Source organism: Strix aluco, chromosome 7, assembly GCF_031877795.1.
Source record: "Strix aluco isolate bStrAlu1 chromosome 7, bStrAlu1.hap1, whole genome shotgun sequence".
NCBI lineage: Eukaryota > Metazoa > Chordata > Aves > Strigiformes > Strigidae > Strix > Strix aluco.
This window is the reverse complement of record NC_133937.1, coordinates 14,623,393-14,640,258: the sequence shown is the minus strand read 5'-3', so window position 1 is coordinate 14,640,258 and position 16,866 is coordinate 14,623,393. Positions and strand designations below refer to the sequence as shown.

The window sequence follows — 16,866 nt, the reverse complement described above, 5'->3', positions numbered from 1 at the left end:
GTATGGTCTTACAGGTCTGTAAAACAAAGCTAAAATTTCACAGAAGGCATTTAGTCAAGCCAAGGCTGTGGGTCATAAAACATCTCATTATAAGTTAACCATCGTGGTCGTAGGAGACTTTCTGTATATTAGTCAGAATTAAATTATTGTTTCTTCCTCAGGGAGAGAAAAGGAGATACTGAAGAAGAGAGAGAAGGGCAAAGGGGAAAGTATGCTTCGGAATATTGAAAAGATCTCTAAACTTCACTACAAGATTTTACCAGCACATTCAACATTTTCATGTTAGGTATCGTAAGCAACTTATCTTTGTATTACTATAATGCAAAATTTTCTTAAAGAAACAAAGGTCCCTCTCTTGCAAATGCTCACACATTTCCTTAGTCAGCCCTTATTCCTGCACTCATCATCAGGCTGCGGTTCTATGCTGTCCTGCAAAGTGTTAGGTTATCAGTTGCTCAAAACTGACTTCAGTTAAAGATGCTATAAGAAAACTTAAGACTCTTTGTGACCTGAAAAACAGTGGTTTCCTCTTCTTCCTTTACCTCTTCAGTATTTTGTCCCTATCAGTTATTATGTTCCTGTGATAAAAACAAAGCTCAAACTTAATGTACTATATTCTGGAATATGTCTCACAACCAATCATTAAATGTTGGCGCTTACTCATAGCTTACATAGCATTATTAATATTAACTGATTATATCTAGTTATGTCTGTTTAGTCTGTTTTTCAGACTAAGGATATATTTTCAGACATCTAAATATGCTCAAGATTTTTCTCATAACATTATCTTTTAACACTATATCTACTTTTCTCAGTTTGCACATGTTTTCTTAAAGTATAGAAAGAATATTTACATACTTCAAGTTCTGCTTCCCCACAGTTCAGGATTTGGCCCTTTGTCTCACAGTCCATCTTGCGACACAGCTAGCATTGAAAGAAAGGGATGTTACACCTAATGTTCTTTTAATTTTTATTTATTTATTTTCATCTGCTCTTCAACCACAGCAGGTAAGCAGTTTTAAATTTGAGAAATAGTTTGTGGTCTCAGAGACAGAGAAAGGGAAGATGAGTCAGTAAGAACAAAAGTTTCCAACACTGAAGAGCACTGCATGAAGTGGTGGTGTCAGTCCTTCTGACCAGCTGCAATCTTAGGCTGAGTTCCTCCTCTGAACCTGAAAGTCTGCATTTCCTGAATCCAGAGGCCTAGTGCAGGGCTTGTTCTCACCACCATTACTCATGTAAGGAGCCCTCTTCACTTTGCTTACTACACACGTGGTTTATGTCAATACGAGGTGGCCAATACGTGTTTTGTAGCCATGAGAACAGCAAGTGGTCAGTTCAGTAAACTTTGTAACTGATCACAAAGGGATGTGGGAAAGTTCTCTGTCAGTCAGTGTCCTTAAATCAAAGCCATCCATCTCTCAGAAAGGGACAGTCCGATTCAGCTAGAAGTGGTTGGGACTGATCCAGAAATTATGGGGCAAAGTAGTTGAATGGCTGCTTTTATGCAGTAGAACAAATGAAATGCTGGTCTCTTAACCTCATATTTTTTTACCTGAGGAGGGTGGTATGTATGCCCATGGGCATACATGGTAGACTGTAACTGGGTACTAACTCTTTTTTTTTTATTTTGCAGAGCTGTGCATCTGTGAGTAGAGCTATCATTCTGCCTCCCAAGTACTTGTTCGGGAAGAGATCTTAAAATTCATTGTTACACGTGAAAAACATTCATTCCTTTGCTTCCAGCAGCAGCTGATGTAGTAAGAGAGAACTACCCACCCTTAGCTTATGGACCAGTTTGGCCACACAGCTTGCTAGTTAAGGACAGGCCAGCACACTTACACTGGTGCCAGGAATATTGCTAACTGATTGTGCTCACTGAACCATGTTATATCAGCTGCGTCCATGTCAGAGGAGCATGTCCAAGACTAGTTACAGCTAACAAGTCTCTATTTGAGGGGAAAAATATGAGACCAGGGTGAGATTTATAGCAATTTCAAGTACAGAATAAGCAGTATGAACAGATGAGCCCCAAAGAATAGTAAGGTGCTCTTTACATACAAATATTTTCAGTCAAAAAAAAAATAATAAAAATAATCAGAAAATAATAGAAGGAACTATAGCAAACACTTTTTATAAGTAGACTCTTTCTGCGTTTCCCAAGGGATTCATTTGAATGGGGGAAGATAAAAAAAGCAAGATATGCTTGCAACATAGAACAAACCCTGAGTGCCAAGAACATGGTCCAGATTTTTTTAAAGATGCCTGGCTCTTATCTCAGGCCCAATTCATCACAGTTTACTCCCACAATTATTCAGAATTTTCAGGGACCTTGCTCCTATGGGGTTAATGGGTTATGATCAGCATTGAAACCCACAACACAAATAGCTGCTTATTTATTCAGTCCAGACTGGTTTTAGTGGTTAATGGAAGTAAAAATAACAACAGTAACAATAGCATTGTTTTGTGTTTCATAGGCGAAATTATTTTTTCTTTTAACTGCATAATCCAGGACTGTGCACAGGGAGGAGGGGGCCCATATAAAGGAGGAGTTGTTCTGCTTGTGACACAGAAGATTAGCATGCCCATGACTGAAGAGGAGGAAAAGGAAAACACTGCCATAAAAGTGACAGTAGAGGTGAAGAATTACAGTGAATGTGTAATGCACCACTGAAAAGATGCAGAAGAAAACATACCAAACTGAAAGTCTTATCATATCTATCCTGATATTCCAAAGCAGGAATTAATTTGAAGGGAAGAAGCTGCTGTTCTCATTGGCTCACATCACTTGTTCATAAACACAGGCAAGAAAAATGCTAAAGTGATATGATTACCATAATTACTATCTTTGTTCAAAAAATGTGCTGGTGGTTTTCCACCCTGAATTTTGTTCAAGCAGCCATCGTGGCTAGTACCAATCAGGAGCTAATGGCATGTACCGCAGCTACTCTAGGAGCAAACACAGTAAATCCTGCGTTTCAAATGCACCAGCAACATAAGATGTCAGAGCATATTACAAACACAGGAGCACCTAGAGGTATTAACCAGTGCTTGTCTTACAAGGAATTTATGTGTAGCTAACCAAAGATACAGTGTCAAACCAATCCTGGCAAACATATGCCACTTCAATAGCAGACAAAACCAATTTAGAACAATGGGTCTAAATGTAGGGTTTCTGCAAAGGGTCAGACTTCGCATTTAATTAATTAAGCTCTGTTTTGAAAGCATGTTGTGACAGTAGGGTGGAAATAAGTAGGCCAAAAAAAGAAACAGGATCATTTTAAGCCCAAATCATCACAAAATGCAACACTGCTGTGTAAAGGGGATATCAAATTAGGGTAATCGTTGCCAAGCCCCATGAGCTTCCTGTTCTGCTGTGGTTGCCCAGAGGATGAGCTACAGTCAGGGCTCTCCTGGCCGGAGGAGGCTGCAAAGGCCTGGTTAAGCAGGTATCTGTTTGAGTTTGGATAAGGCTTAAAGCAAAGGAGGCAAAATGACTTGTTCAGTTGATGACACTTGACATGTCGTCGTGATCACTAGTCTCTTGCTTTCTCACTCTGATTTGCTCTGGTAACTGGTCTGCTGCAGTAGAAGGCAGGGGTTAAGCCAAAACATTTTTAAACTTTTTGTTTAGCTTTTTAAAAAAATATTTCACCTGTAAAGTACACAAGCCAGAGTTATTTAAAAGACTAAGTTTGGATTCCAGTTCTGAGTCACCTCCAGTTTTATATTCCTTCTTCTTGTTCCGCCTCTCTTTTTTTTCATCATATCATTGAAAAAGAGGGGAGCAAAAGGGGGAAAAAAAAAGAGTAATGGGGAAAATGCTATAATATCCATGTACTTCTTCTCATCTCTTTCTTTAAGCATTTCAAAAAGTTGGGGTTATTTCTTGAAGTTCTTCAAAACATAGAAAAAAATTTGGGCTGTATACCTTGCTTTTTTCACCATGGTATTTCATACTCCTCACTGGTCAGATGAAGGTTAATATTTGGATAAATTGGGAATCAAAGGACAGTGGTGTGTTCTTTGTAGAATTAACATAAAGGCTGCATTGTCAATCTTATACTGAAGGAAAGCTACAGTGTGATCATTATGTGTTTGGCACGGAAAGTAAAGGGTTTCTGCCTATGTGCTACTAGAAGTAAGGGATTGTTCTGCAAGTGACAGTGGAGGAAAGGGCGTTTTGTGCTTGTGTCACAGAAGGAAAAGGATTACTGGGCAAGTGATGCTCAGGGAAAAGGATTAGACCACATATGATGCAGAGAAGACAGGTCATTGTACATACGTCACAGAATGAGCAGGGTAGTGTGACACAGGACGGAAAGGATTCTTTGAAAGTCAGAAAGAAAATTAAAAAGAGAAGAGGGACTACAATTGTGTGAGTGTGGCTGGAAGACAAGGTTTCTCATGAGCAAAAATAAGTAAAGAAAGAAAGAAATGGCTGTATTTCTAAGTAAAGAAGTAAAGCTTATTCTACAACCAAGCACCTAAATTTTTCAGACAAAACAGAGCACTGTGCTACTCATTAGTTTACCATTTTCACAAATACTTTGAGCTATAATTGAATAACGCTATCTCAGAGAGATACTTTGTCATCTTGACCTCAACTCACCTACAGACAAGGAGCTGGCTCCCTCTTAGATTTATTTTTTTTTCCTTATCCCTCTAATGAAAAGTAAGTGCCTCACAAATCCCCATATCCTCAAGAAATAAGAATATTGTTCCCAGAGTGAACCACAGGTGAGATTGGGTGCAACATGCCAGTAATGCAGGTCTGCTGGGCATCCAGACTTTTCTTCTTCCTTAGGAATCCCAGTCTCCCAGCTCTAAGATAGATGGTTCTTATCTACATATGAATAGAGAAGCAGTGCAAGCCTAGGCAGAAGATATTTTTGTTGCTGTTTCCTTCAAAACAAAAGAAAATGTAAAAATATCCTGCTCCATAAGAAAAATATGTATGAAACAAAAGATTTTCACTTTCCTTGTGATACCAGGGAGAAGTGTTTCAGACATTCTCTCTGTGCAAGTAGACTTACATTTCCACATCAGAGTGGCCAAACCCCCGCTTTGGCTGTGCTTTTGTAAGACGTTATGGATAACGGCACATGTTCAGAGTTAGGGCTGTGGTGCACTGCATTGTTTTTGTATCACAAGAAAGGAGAAGTAACATGGGAAAATAGGAATTATTTCTACCTTTATTATGCCAATTTCTGGTTCAAGACTTCCCAGTTATTTGGAGATTTGTTTGTTTTCACACAATGATCCTGACATCCAGTTACTGGTAACATGTCACTCTCAAATGCAGTGCAACAGTTTGTACCAGGAACTGTGTTTCAGAGAAGGTGAAGCCAGGGTCAAACGCATTCCTGCTAATTGTACCGATTGCAGGAGAGCTATTCCATGATTGAATTTGCTCTCTGATGTTAAAGCTGCTAATTGCTTTTAAGGAGGACCCAGAAAATGACTGGGGGCTGGACAGTAGTGACTCCATGCCCAAGCTGGTCAGGCGCATGTGCACCTGCACACATGCAAGATAAATGCTGCTAATCTTTTGGGGGAGTGTGGTATGTGAGGAGGATGTACAGGTCAAACTATGCGAGGGCTTGGAGGGAGATACACGAATAACCAGCGATGGAAATGGGTTTCTGGATGTTCATGCCATTCTACATGACTGTGTAGAAGAAATCTATATTGATCTGATTTCTTCAAAGCTGCCACCAGTGCAGCAGCATGACCACCGGCTCATTTCTGTGGTTTCTACAATGCTCTGATGGTCCTCAGGCACCACAAAACCTACATCTACTATTACCATGATCCCACCAGGCAGCATGTAGGTTTCCTTCCTGATCTGACTTTTTCTTATCATTTTCCTGTTTATCAAATCTGTAATCTCTCTTTGAGTTGAAAAAATCATGGTTAGGGCAAGGAGGGCCACATAAATTCTAGTCTGTGCAGAATATCACAGAGCAGTCCTGGTTCATTAATGTGCAATGTCACAAGGACAAGCAAATTCTGCCTCTCCTCTATAATTTATGGTTTGGTATATCAGAGTAAGCCTCAACTCATGATCCTGTTTTAATTATTTCCTTTTTTCCACTTTCCCCAGAAATCCTTGCTCACCAAACCTTTCCTACTCCTTGAGCTCCAGCTGTCATTTTCCTTTGCCTGCTGTTTCTTACCACTGAGTGCAGGCTCCCTTTTGAAGCTCTTGGCTTTTGAGAGGGTGCACCTCCTAATGCTCGGGTAGACTGCTGCAAGTGCACTGCTTTCAATATGCCCTTGCTGAATGAGACCATGAAGAAGGGAGGAAATTGCCCTCACAGGTAAAGTTTAGCAGGTCTGTCTCACTGCTCAGCAAAGTCTATAGGAAACTTTCTATTGGACTCAAAAGGAAAGGAACAGGGCACAAGGACTAACGCAAGCAGTGTTGCATACTGTTGTATGCAAAGGAAAAGATAAGAGTAACACCAGCTAAGAATTAGATTCTGAATGATACATGTCAAATTTGAAACATATTTGTAACAGGTAAAAGTAACTTATTTAAGAATGGCCTCTAAAACTATTTCTTATAAGGGCTCTGCAAAATACCCAGAGCCATTTGCAGCCACTCCCTCATGCCAGTGTGGAGCCTGGGCTCAGGCTTTAGTATGCATTTTCTGGGAGGCAGGTGGTGACTGTGGAGAAAGTTTTGCACTGGCATCAGGAGAAACTCGAAGTTTTCACCTCAAGCTAGTCTGATTTAGAATGAGTCAATGTTGACTTGAAACTGATATCTATAAGCAAAATCAACATAATCTTCTCCAGAGAAAAATGTGATCACCAACTTCATGCAAACAGCATTAAATCTGCGTTACACGCAGAGTGACAAACTATCTGAGGTCATGTTTCTGGTGCTACTGCACAGCACCCATGACTGGAGAAAAGTGATTGGCACTGGTCCCATGGAAGCTGTGGTTTGATGATGGGAAGCATTTAGCTTATGTTAGGTCCACCCTTTACCAGCGCTTCTTCCCCAGGTAGAAACAGCAAAGACAAGCTGCGGTATGGCTGCTTTTCTGTTAGGTAAATGCCTAACAAGGTGTGTTTGCTTGCAATGAGCAAGACCTAATTAAAGGTGATCTTGTGGCACAGAGTTCTTCCCTGATTTCTCTCTTCTGACAGACTGGTATTTTGCAACCCAAGGTTTCAGTTTAGACCCACTGTTCAGAAAGACATTTGAAAGCAAAGCAGAGGGAAATAATGTTCTCGTTAACTCACCTGTGTTGTGAGGGATTCTGTTTTCTGTGTTAAAGATGATGCAATTGCTAACCCAAACAGCTCCCTGCCCTTCATTTAGGGATTAGTGACTTCATTAACACAAGCAGAACAAACACAGAGTGCTGAACTCAGATTTTGGCAAGTTCAATGCCTCCTAGTTTGAGATGAGAAAGCAAGGAAACACAGCAGTGACAGTATTTCAGTCTTTTAACAAATGAAGGGACCTACAAGCTAACAATAAAGGCTTGGGAGCCAACTGGCCAAGCCCATCCCTGCTATAAACCTGGTATTCTTCCAATTCAAACAGTGGAAAAGGGGCAAACAAGAACAATCCTTGGTAGCAAATGTGATTAGATGAAGCAAACACTTCATCTAAAAGTAAAGACTCTCGTAACTGCAGTTCATCACACAATTAGTTTCTTAACAGCTTCACCATTGAGATGACCTCTTACCTGGCACAGCACCATGCCAGCCAAATAAATCAGCTTTACATACACAACTGTCAATCAGAGCTGCAGCTCCAGACTTCCAAAGCTAAGCTGGAAGCCTCCATTGAAAGGGAGACAGAAGAGAGGCCTGAATAGGTAGGTGGAAACAGGGCAATGAGGAAAGGAGGATGTAGCCAAATAGCATTGGACTAATACTTGGAGGTATTCAAGAGCCCCTACAGGGGCTTACTCTTTCCAAAAGCAGTTTGTAAGCAAAGGCCCTCCTACTCTGGCCCTGTCATTGAGATTGAATGGGATCATTGGGAATAATGGTGAAGTGAAATGCATATTTAATTAGAGAAATCAATAAACCCAAATGATTGGAAGGGGGCAAATCATTAAGACCCAGCTCCTGCTGCCCCTACTCAGCAGTATTTCAGACTGCTGGTATTGTGAGTGGGTCTGGTGCATGGTACAACTCTAGCAAAGCAGAGTGGACTTCTGTGGTTGCTGTTCTGCACATGGAACTGCTGTGAAGGGAATAGGGAGCAGGCTGCTCTGCTCACATGAAAGTTGCCTTCTTCAGAAAAATGAGAGCAATTGCCAGGAAAGAAAGCAATCACTCAGCACTGAGACAAACCCAAAACTATCAGGCTCTAGGGTTAATCACAAATGGGCATGGTCACAACATACAGACACATTGGGCTCTTAAATAAAGCAGGATAAAATAAAACTCATTATGATTTTTATTTTTCACAGCAGCGTTGCTTTAGGAAGCTCACTGAAAATTATTTGGCAGAATCCTTTTTGCCTGTAAACTTTATTTTGTCAAAAAAATTTATCACTGCATATGTCAATTACAGGGGAAAAATCACAGTAGAGGCTTCTCTGAAATGTTTCAGGATTATTTCAGTATTGTCATCTCAGTGTTTATTTTCTCTCATATGATTTTAGAAAGTGTATAGCAGAAAGTTGAAAGTAAAAATCAGCTCCTAGCTTCTGAGTGAGTCAAAGCAAACAATGCCAACGTTTAATTACACCAGGCATTTTCACTTCCTTTTGGTTTTATTATATACTGAAATTAAAAAATTTATTCCTGGACAGCTGTGTTACCTAGTGCTGAGGTAACTCTAGGAAAATGTCCCCTGACTTCATACAAGCATATTTAAAATGGGGGCCAGATTATTTTAGGTGCCTACAGACAGGGAAGCAGAGTTGATATTTTCTGTAACATATGCAAGAACTAACTGGCAAAAACATGAAGTTTTGCATTAAGTAACCTTGTAAGTCTGTTTGGTTTGTGGTTGGGGGGAGATATGAAAATTAATCAATAAAATACTTCACAAAAATAGTGTGTTGATCTGAAACAAGAAAAAAAAATTATTTAAATGCTTTGGAAAAGCTTGACTATGTAACGTGCCTTATAGCTCCCCTAGAACACTGTGGAAAGGAAGGAATTTTCTTGCAACAACATTTTGGGATTAACTGAGCTATTTTGCCCAAGGCATGATTTAAGGAACTTTCTTATTTAACACAATTCATGTTACTGTTTGCATAAGAAATCCTACTCCACAACTAGTTCTAGTGTAATACCACTGAAGTCAGTGAGTTTACACCAGGGATGAATTTGCCCTCATCCTGTTTTCTTCACTTTATTTATTTACCTTGGAAACCAGAATTACCCACAATTACTTATTTACCAGGTCTAAAACTTTGGCACCACTTTGAAAAAGCATTAAAAGCTGATTGCAAGAGTTCTTGCTCAGGTTGATACCTGTCAACCTAAAGCAGTGCAACATTAGTGATCATTTCAATTGATACTTCTAGATTAAATGATCTGGCCTGCAAACCAGCCGAATTAAAAATAAAAAGTAGCATTTGCATATTGATACCTAATTTCTCTACTTCAATCTGTGAAGTGTAACTACCGTTGACTCATAATCCAGATCCTGAAGTACTTCTGGTAATACAAAGACTTTTTACCCCGCATTTGGCTTCTGTGGGAATGGCTTGTGGCCTTCTGAAGGCAAGAACAAAGGGGTATTTTTTTTTTAACAAGTGAAAGAGGAAATATATTGGTCTACAAATAAATCTAAAGACTTATAAAGACTTTTCAGTATTGCTAAGATGCTGTTAAACTCATCCATCATCAGCTCTAAAGATATTTTACAATATGTTTAATTTACTGGAAGAAATGGACTTACCCTTTAAAATTGAGCCAGTGTTCTGTATAACACTGATCATTTTCAAACTATAGCTGATAAAAATATAGTTGTAAATTAATTTTAAAATACTTGGCTGCATGTTCTTACTTTTAATTATAAGTTCCCACATTTTTTACATGTGTCTGATCAGCAATCCTGAAACTGAATCCACCGGGACTTAGAACTCTTCACAACAGTCCAAACCCAGAACCCATCAAGCCTCATGTTTTTTGGGTTTTTTATTTCTGTATGTATGTACCTAGAAGGCAAAGGTATTAATCACAAGAACCAACCACACAGACTGAGATTTCAATCTTTTTTACAACAGTATAAATCAAAGTAACTTCACTGAGGCCAAGTGAGTTACTCCAGATTTACACTCATCAGCGTAACAAATATAAAACATGAATTAGTACCACTTAGTACATTGTTTGATTATTTTTTCACTGAAAACATGATGGAAGTTTTTTCATTTGTAATAAAAAATTTCTACTCTTTTTCATGCATCTTCAGTGAAGTGTGTATTGAATTTTGAACAGAATTCCCATTTTCTATGGAAAAATGGAATTTTATAGTTTTACAAAAAATTCCCTCTACCTGAAAGCTATTTTCTTCAAGAAAACTGTTCTGATGGAAATTTTCTGACCTGCTCTAAGCCAAACTCATAATTCATTCAAATAAGACGCTGTTCAGCAGATGTTCAGGAAAGAGCAAGTCAGTGAGCAACCATACATGCATCCCCATGTGGTTATACTTGAGGCTCTTGGTGTAGAAAACAGGAAGGATGGGACAGTAGCTAAGATGGTATGAGAACTATGAGAATAATTGGGTTTTAATTTAGTAGTGCACCTAGTTTTTGTTTCCTGGAAAATAAAAGCATATCAAATTTTGTTTCAGATAAAATAAAACAGTACTATTTCAACTCTTAAAGAAACCTTCCTGAGCATCCCTTAACTTAGCTGTTGTGAAGTCTAGCTCCTCTTTAAATGGAAAATAAACATTTTTAATGTTAGAAAATGTTGAACTGCATAGCTATAACTATTTATGAAGTTTGCACTGAATTTTGTAGATCTGAAAACACCTTTCACAGTGAATAAGCTGACTGCATGAAAAAAATCTGAATCTGAAGAAGACTCAGAAACCTCAGCTGACAATCAGGCTCACTCCGTGACTAAGTGACCTATGCCAGACTTTCACAGGTATCTGGCTTCCACAAAAGCAATATTTTGAAGATCTCAGCCACAGTGTCTCTGTATTATTTCTATAATTATATCATTGGATAAAATATATGAAGGACTGGCTGAATTAAGGTATCTGGACAAATCTACAGAGCAAGGCCCTACCTGATGCAGTGCTTTCTTCATTGGAAGCAGCACAGGAAACACCTGACAGTATTTCCATGTAGACAAACACCCCTCTTTCTTTCCCCCAAAACACAGGATTTCCTACAGAATATTAAAACCTGCAGAATATAAAATTTCTACAGAATATAAAAAATATTTCCCCATGTCATGTCTAATTCCTCTTGTATTTTCTAGATGCAAGGACTGACAGCACACAGGGTTGGTTCCTCCTCTGCTTTGTCGCCTGGCTTTGTGTGCCGCTGAGGACAGAGGCCGGGCGGTGTTCCCGACGAAGGGCCGCTGTCTGGCGACCGAGATGGATGGGCTCTGCTCCCGCTCTGCCCAGCCGCCTCCGAATGCTCCCAGCTCCCGGGAAATGGCCAGAGCCGCTGAATTTCAGCCATTGCTCCCCTACCCTCCCTCCTTCCCTCTCTTTCTCCCCCTTTCTTTCCTGCGTTGCCTGAGGGTTCACTTGGCTGGCTGAAGGGGCTGCCCTGCTGTAGGCAGGCTTTGATCCCCGCTCCCGGTGCTGGGGGGAGAGGGGGTCACAGTGGGGGGCGCAGGCTGGTTTGGGTTTACAGCCTGGGCTTTCTGCGAATGAAACTCGTTAAAATAAAAATAAATAAATAAAATCAAGCGGCTGTAGTTGCTGTCAGAGCCATTCCATGGTAGCCGAGTGCATCTGCTTTTTCTCACCTCCAAAGCGAAGCAATATGGCTTTAAATGATTTCCCTGATGCCTAGATTTCTTACCTTGCACTGCTGTTAGCCCAGCCACGCAATCGCCTGGTCATTCCTACCTCGTCTTTTCAGTTTTTCTTCCCTGGCTTCTTCTCATTGCCTTCTCTTAAAAATACGTACAAAATACTCACTGGAGCAGCTCGGTTTTGCTCATGTGTCATTTTCACACACACACTTGCCATCACTTGCAGCCACACACACTCACCACAGTGCCTTAATACATACGCTGCCTGGCTGTATCTCCATCCTTCTCCCCCGTACGCACACACGCTGCCTAGCCGATCACTGCCTAAGCAACATCTGCTTGTCAGGAGTTTTTCTTCTGATGCGGTGGTTAGTGAGGAAGTGCTCATGTTTACTTGCAACTGTCTGTCAAAGATATTCACGCTTAAAAAAAAAATATTTAAAAATTAAATAATCTCTTGAGTTCTGGATTTTTTTCTCTCCCATACACCTCCACCACCCTTGGGGCAGGCATATTTGAATGTAAACCTATCACTAGTGCTAAATATGAAAGACCTCCACACAGATAAACCCATGCTTTGGGGACTGCCCCATTTTTCTAGATCCTGCCTAATCTTGGATTTGGGTTATTCAGAGCACGAGGTATCGCTGACGGTATAAAAAGCCCTCAGAAATGCTTATGCATCATCTGAGTATATTGACGTACAAATGATATGCTCGGAGAAACCCGCAGTCCATCAGTGCAGCCGGCTGATGCCGGAGCCCCTCGAATCCCCTTATCACTTCAGTGGTCCACATAAACACATTAGCTGCTTATTCCAGGCAGAACTCTCAGTTTACAAATCCAAACTGCTTTTGCCAGCATCATTGCCCTTTTTTTATTTATTTATTTATACTGTGTATTGCTCTCACTAATTTTGCATTTTGAGGTGCTTTTATATGCCTAGTCACCCGGTTCAAGTATCTAGGAGATCATTACTTGCTTCTGATTAGCACAGTGCATTTCAATGGCGTGCTGGAGGCAAAAATTTAAAATGTATCAAAATGCAAATATGCCCCCATTGACCTCTGGAAAAATGTGTTACATTACAAAGTACTTTCAAAGCCTGAAAGGAAGAGGATAGAGAGTATGAGTTTGCAGAGGTTTGTGATATTAAAAAAATTAATCGCAAATGGTCACTTAGAAGTTTGCATTCTGTGTAATGCAGAAAGCTCTTTTTTTTCTTTAAAGAGGGAATGGAGGGACCAGACCATGATACTTTACCCACTTTGTGTCTCACTCCACTTGCTTTGCTAGAAGAACCACTGAAGTGAATGGTGTTGCTTGTGGCACATATTTTTTCAATCTGTCAGGATTCAAATGTGTAGTCTAATATATGGCAATGGCCCAGAATGAGAGACACAGAAATTATTCATGATCCTTCTTTCAGTGTTAAAGACTCCTTCTATAACCCCAGCTTAATGACTCTGCATTTAAGAAGTAAATTATTTTCACCAAGAAAAGGGAGAGGCAGCCAAATTTGCCTAGAGAAGATAAGGGTGGTATTAAGATAAGTGACATCTCTGCAGTGAGGTATGCCTGAGAACTGTGGTGGGGAAAAAGATGCAATGTTACCCAAGTTATTTGAGCTAGTTGCTCTTTTACCCGCACCGGTAATTGTGAATATACTCTTTCAGTAGAGAAGACTGCAGCTAGATATTGGGTTACACTAGCAAAAAAAATAGTTCCTCACCCCAAAAAAAGGTTGTGGCCTGGCCTTATCCTTAGTCTCCACAATGCTTTTCTGCAAATACTTGTTTGCCTGGAGGCATGACTTCCCTCTAATCTCCTGACACAGAGCCAAGAATGGTGGTGTCCTCTCAAAGCAAGTAAAATGGTTTAAAGTAACCTACCCTATCCAAGCAAGAGTTTGTATGAAAATTTAGTATTAGCTCAGTGTTTAAATTAGTGCTGCTGCTGTAATGAGGGAAGTCATTATGCCATCCTTTGGCCAGTCCGCTCACTGCATTATGCATTGCTGCTGTTCAGTGTCCAGGGATGGAAGGAAAACCACATGGAGAAGCACACCTGCTTCTGACTGCACTCAGTAGCACATATTTTTATCCTTCAGGCCTTATGAGTAACTAATGTGATAAACACAACAGACCAGCAAAAGGAAAGGAAACAGCTATAGTTGCGATGATTACTAGCATATAAAAATCATGAGGAAGAAGCAGCAGCATATGACCACTCCCAGTCTCCCAACGGTTGTTGTGCCATTGCTTAGCTACTTTCTCTGTCTCTGGCTATTGCTTCATTGCACTTGGTCATAAATGAAAGCTATCTAATGCTAATGACCATGGTGCCCACCCTAATCATGCATTTGAAATATTAATAAAAATAATTTATGTCATGTGACTGCTTTTTAACTAGCTGCTTTCAGGACTTTAGATCAGGATTATAAAAGACGTGCATTTATAAATTATTAGCCTTGAGCACATAAGCACTGCATACTATGGGGAGCACTTCTGTAGCACTTTAAATTAATTTATTGTTATTCATTCCAGCTGTCTGTGATGTAAACCTTTGGCTATAAATTTGTACCATCATCCAACACACCATTAAACTAAAGTGGTGCCCGTGCTGGAGCATATAATAAAACATATGAATAAGATTTCTGTGGGGACACTTTTTTAAAACTCTCTTCTCAGTTAATGACACAAGAAAAGTGAGATAACATAGTGACCCTGTAACTATGCATTCATTAAAATATGTCTGGTGGGGGGAGACTTTTAAATTTGCACTACTATTGAATTCTGACTCAATGTTTTTCTTTACCAGATTGTTTCAATTCATGTCCTATCTCAAGCAGAAGGCTTTGTCTGAAGCTATCATGAAGTCACCAGCTAAGACTGCCAGAGGATTTTTGTTGGACCTGAACTTTTCAGTAGTGGAAATGGCTCCTGACCACTGAATCACAGCAGTACAAGAGCAGAGCAGTTTTACTGTCTTATTTCCTCTGCAGGCAAACATTCTTTCTCCTACAGATCACCATAAGGGTAACAAAGCCTTATCTGCATGACTAACACCATAATGTCTTAATCCACTTAACAGTATAGATATATTTCGTACCAGCCCATTGGAATACAATTTCCTAAACTTTAAGGCAAGTTGTGATCATGCAGTGCTCTAGCAAGTGGAGTTAGAACCACCCATTGCTTTGCTCTTGCCATATAGGTCTCGTCTTGCTCATGTGCTTGTGACTTTTTGTCACTTTTGTGACAGATGACTTCTATCAAGCCTGTTCGAAGGCAGCCCTGCTCATCTCAGTCTTCCACTGATATCAGTAAGAGGTTGGCTGCTAATTTCTCAGATTTAGGCTCCTGCTATGGAATACAGCTACATGAAAAAAGAGACAAAAATCTGAATGTCAGATTCTTAGCTCAAAACTCCTTTCATTTGTGCCAGCTGCTCATATACCCCATGTTTTTCAGATCTAAAGCTTTCTGAGTTATTCACCCAGTAGCAGGGCTTTTGGAAAATTGACTGAGAGCAGAAAATGGTACTCATAAATAATAGGTTTTTATTATAACTTATTAATATAAATACTAGCTTGATGGAATAAAATTTTCTTTTTCCTTTATTTTTAAAGGTATCCAAAATTTCAAGGTTTGGGAATCTGAGTCTGATTTGGGATCATCTCTAAACAGTTGACAGGCAGGATGTCCGAACTACTTGGGAATATGTGTACACCAGCAACTGCCCTTCATATGCAAAAGTTAACATTTGAAGATAGGAAGATTATATAGTAAAATACTACCTTGCCACGGAATTTTATTTTGATACAAATATCTAGTTCAATTGTCCAAAATTATTGAAACACATTTAATAGAAACTTCAAAAAGGAGCCTCTAGCACACCCCAGAACTGAATTCTGCTCCAGATAGTTGAACCACACTGGTACTCTTACAAAAAGATCAGTACTGCTTGGATGACATGTACCAAAGTGTAAATAGCATACGGGCAATCTTTTTTAGTCTGGGTTGCATGCCACAGCAAGACCCTCACATGGAGATCTGCACAAGAGGGAAAGATGGTGGTGGGGTGGAGTATACAAAAATAACCTGAGCTTTATTTACACTTTTGGGAAAAGTAGGTGAGAGATCAGATTTACCTATTCATGTTATCCCTGAACAAAACATAAAACACTACCAACTTGAACTTTTATATCACTTCCAATGAAAATAAAACACAATTATGGCAATCTTCTGCCTGGTTACAAAATGTCTTTCAGCTTCTGCCTACATATAGGGTCTTCACCTGATAACTAACAAGTAGTTAATCATAGTTTAAGGTTCCCTGGCACAGGAAATTAGGACAAGATATATAAACCAGGTGCCTGAGATGCAAAAAGATGCTGATTCCTGAGTTAGAGGGTGGGTTTTACCTGTTCTCTTAGCTGAGTCCAAAGACCTGGATGGTTACAGCAGTCAGTGGTTTTTTGGGCTCTCCCTTCCTGCAAACATTCTCTATTCATACTGAGTTTCCTTTGAATGAAGATGTGCACTAATACTTCCAGCTATAGGGTGAGTCTTCAGCAGTTTTTACATTCTGTCTGAGGTTATATGCAGACCAGCTCCTGTTTTCCTACAGATGTACTGATTTGGAGCCATTTTGCTAAGATAAAATGTTATTTACTTGATTAAATTTTTTTTTTTAACTTACTCCGTACAAAAGAAGAAAACTTGGTTGTCTGATAAAAAGGTATATAGAACTTTCCTTTTTATTAATTGATTTATTGCTGTCACTTGATGTGTTTTAAATTATTTAAGGAGAGCTTTCTTTCTTGTAACACATAGCTTATAATTACTCTGTAACTTAGATGGTCTCAAAAGAAGGGATTGTGTTGTGTTTAAGTTGCAGCAGTTAACATGATAGTATTAATCTCCC

The 16,866-nt window shown here is 39.6% G+C and overlaps 1 long non-coding RNA gene across 15 annotated transcripts in view; it reads left to right on the top strand.

Annotated features, from left to right (window-relative positions):
- The window catches only part of LOC141925843 (uncharacterized), a 173,546-nt gene extending 156,923 nt beyond the window's left edge, over nt 1-16,623 (top strand). For 7 of the 15 annotated variants that reach the window (XR_012623958.1, XR_012623954.1, XR_012623946.1 and 4 more), the window contains 4 exons: nt 162-2,804; nt 10,959-11,088; nt 11,428-14,975; nt 15,569-16,623. This is a non-coding gene — a long non-coding RNA (uncharacterized LOC141925843). Of the gene's footprint in view, nt 1-161; nt 2,805-6,106; nt 6,324-10,958; nt 11,089-11,427; nt 14,976-15,568 lie in introns of all 15 variants that reach the window. The other 8 variants (XR_012623957.1, XR_012623952.1, XR_012623951.1 and 5 more) reach the window with 8 other exon arrangements.
- The last annotated feature ends 243 nt before the right edge of the window (nt 16,624-16,866 follow it).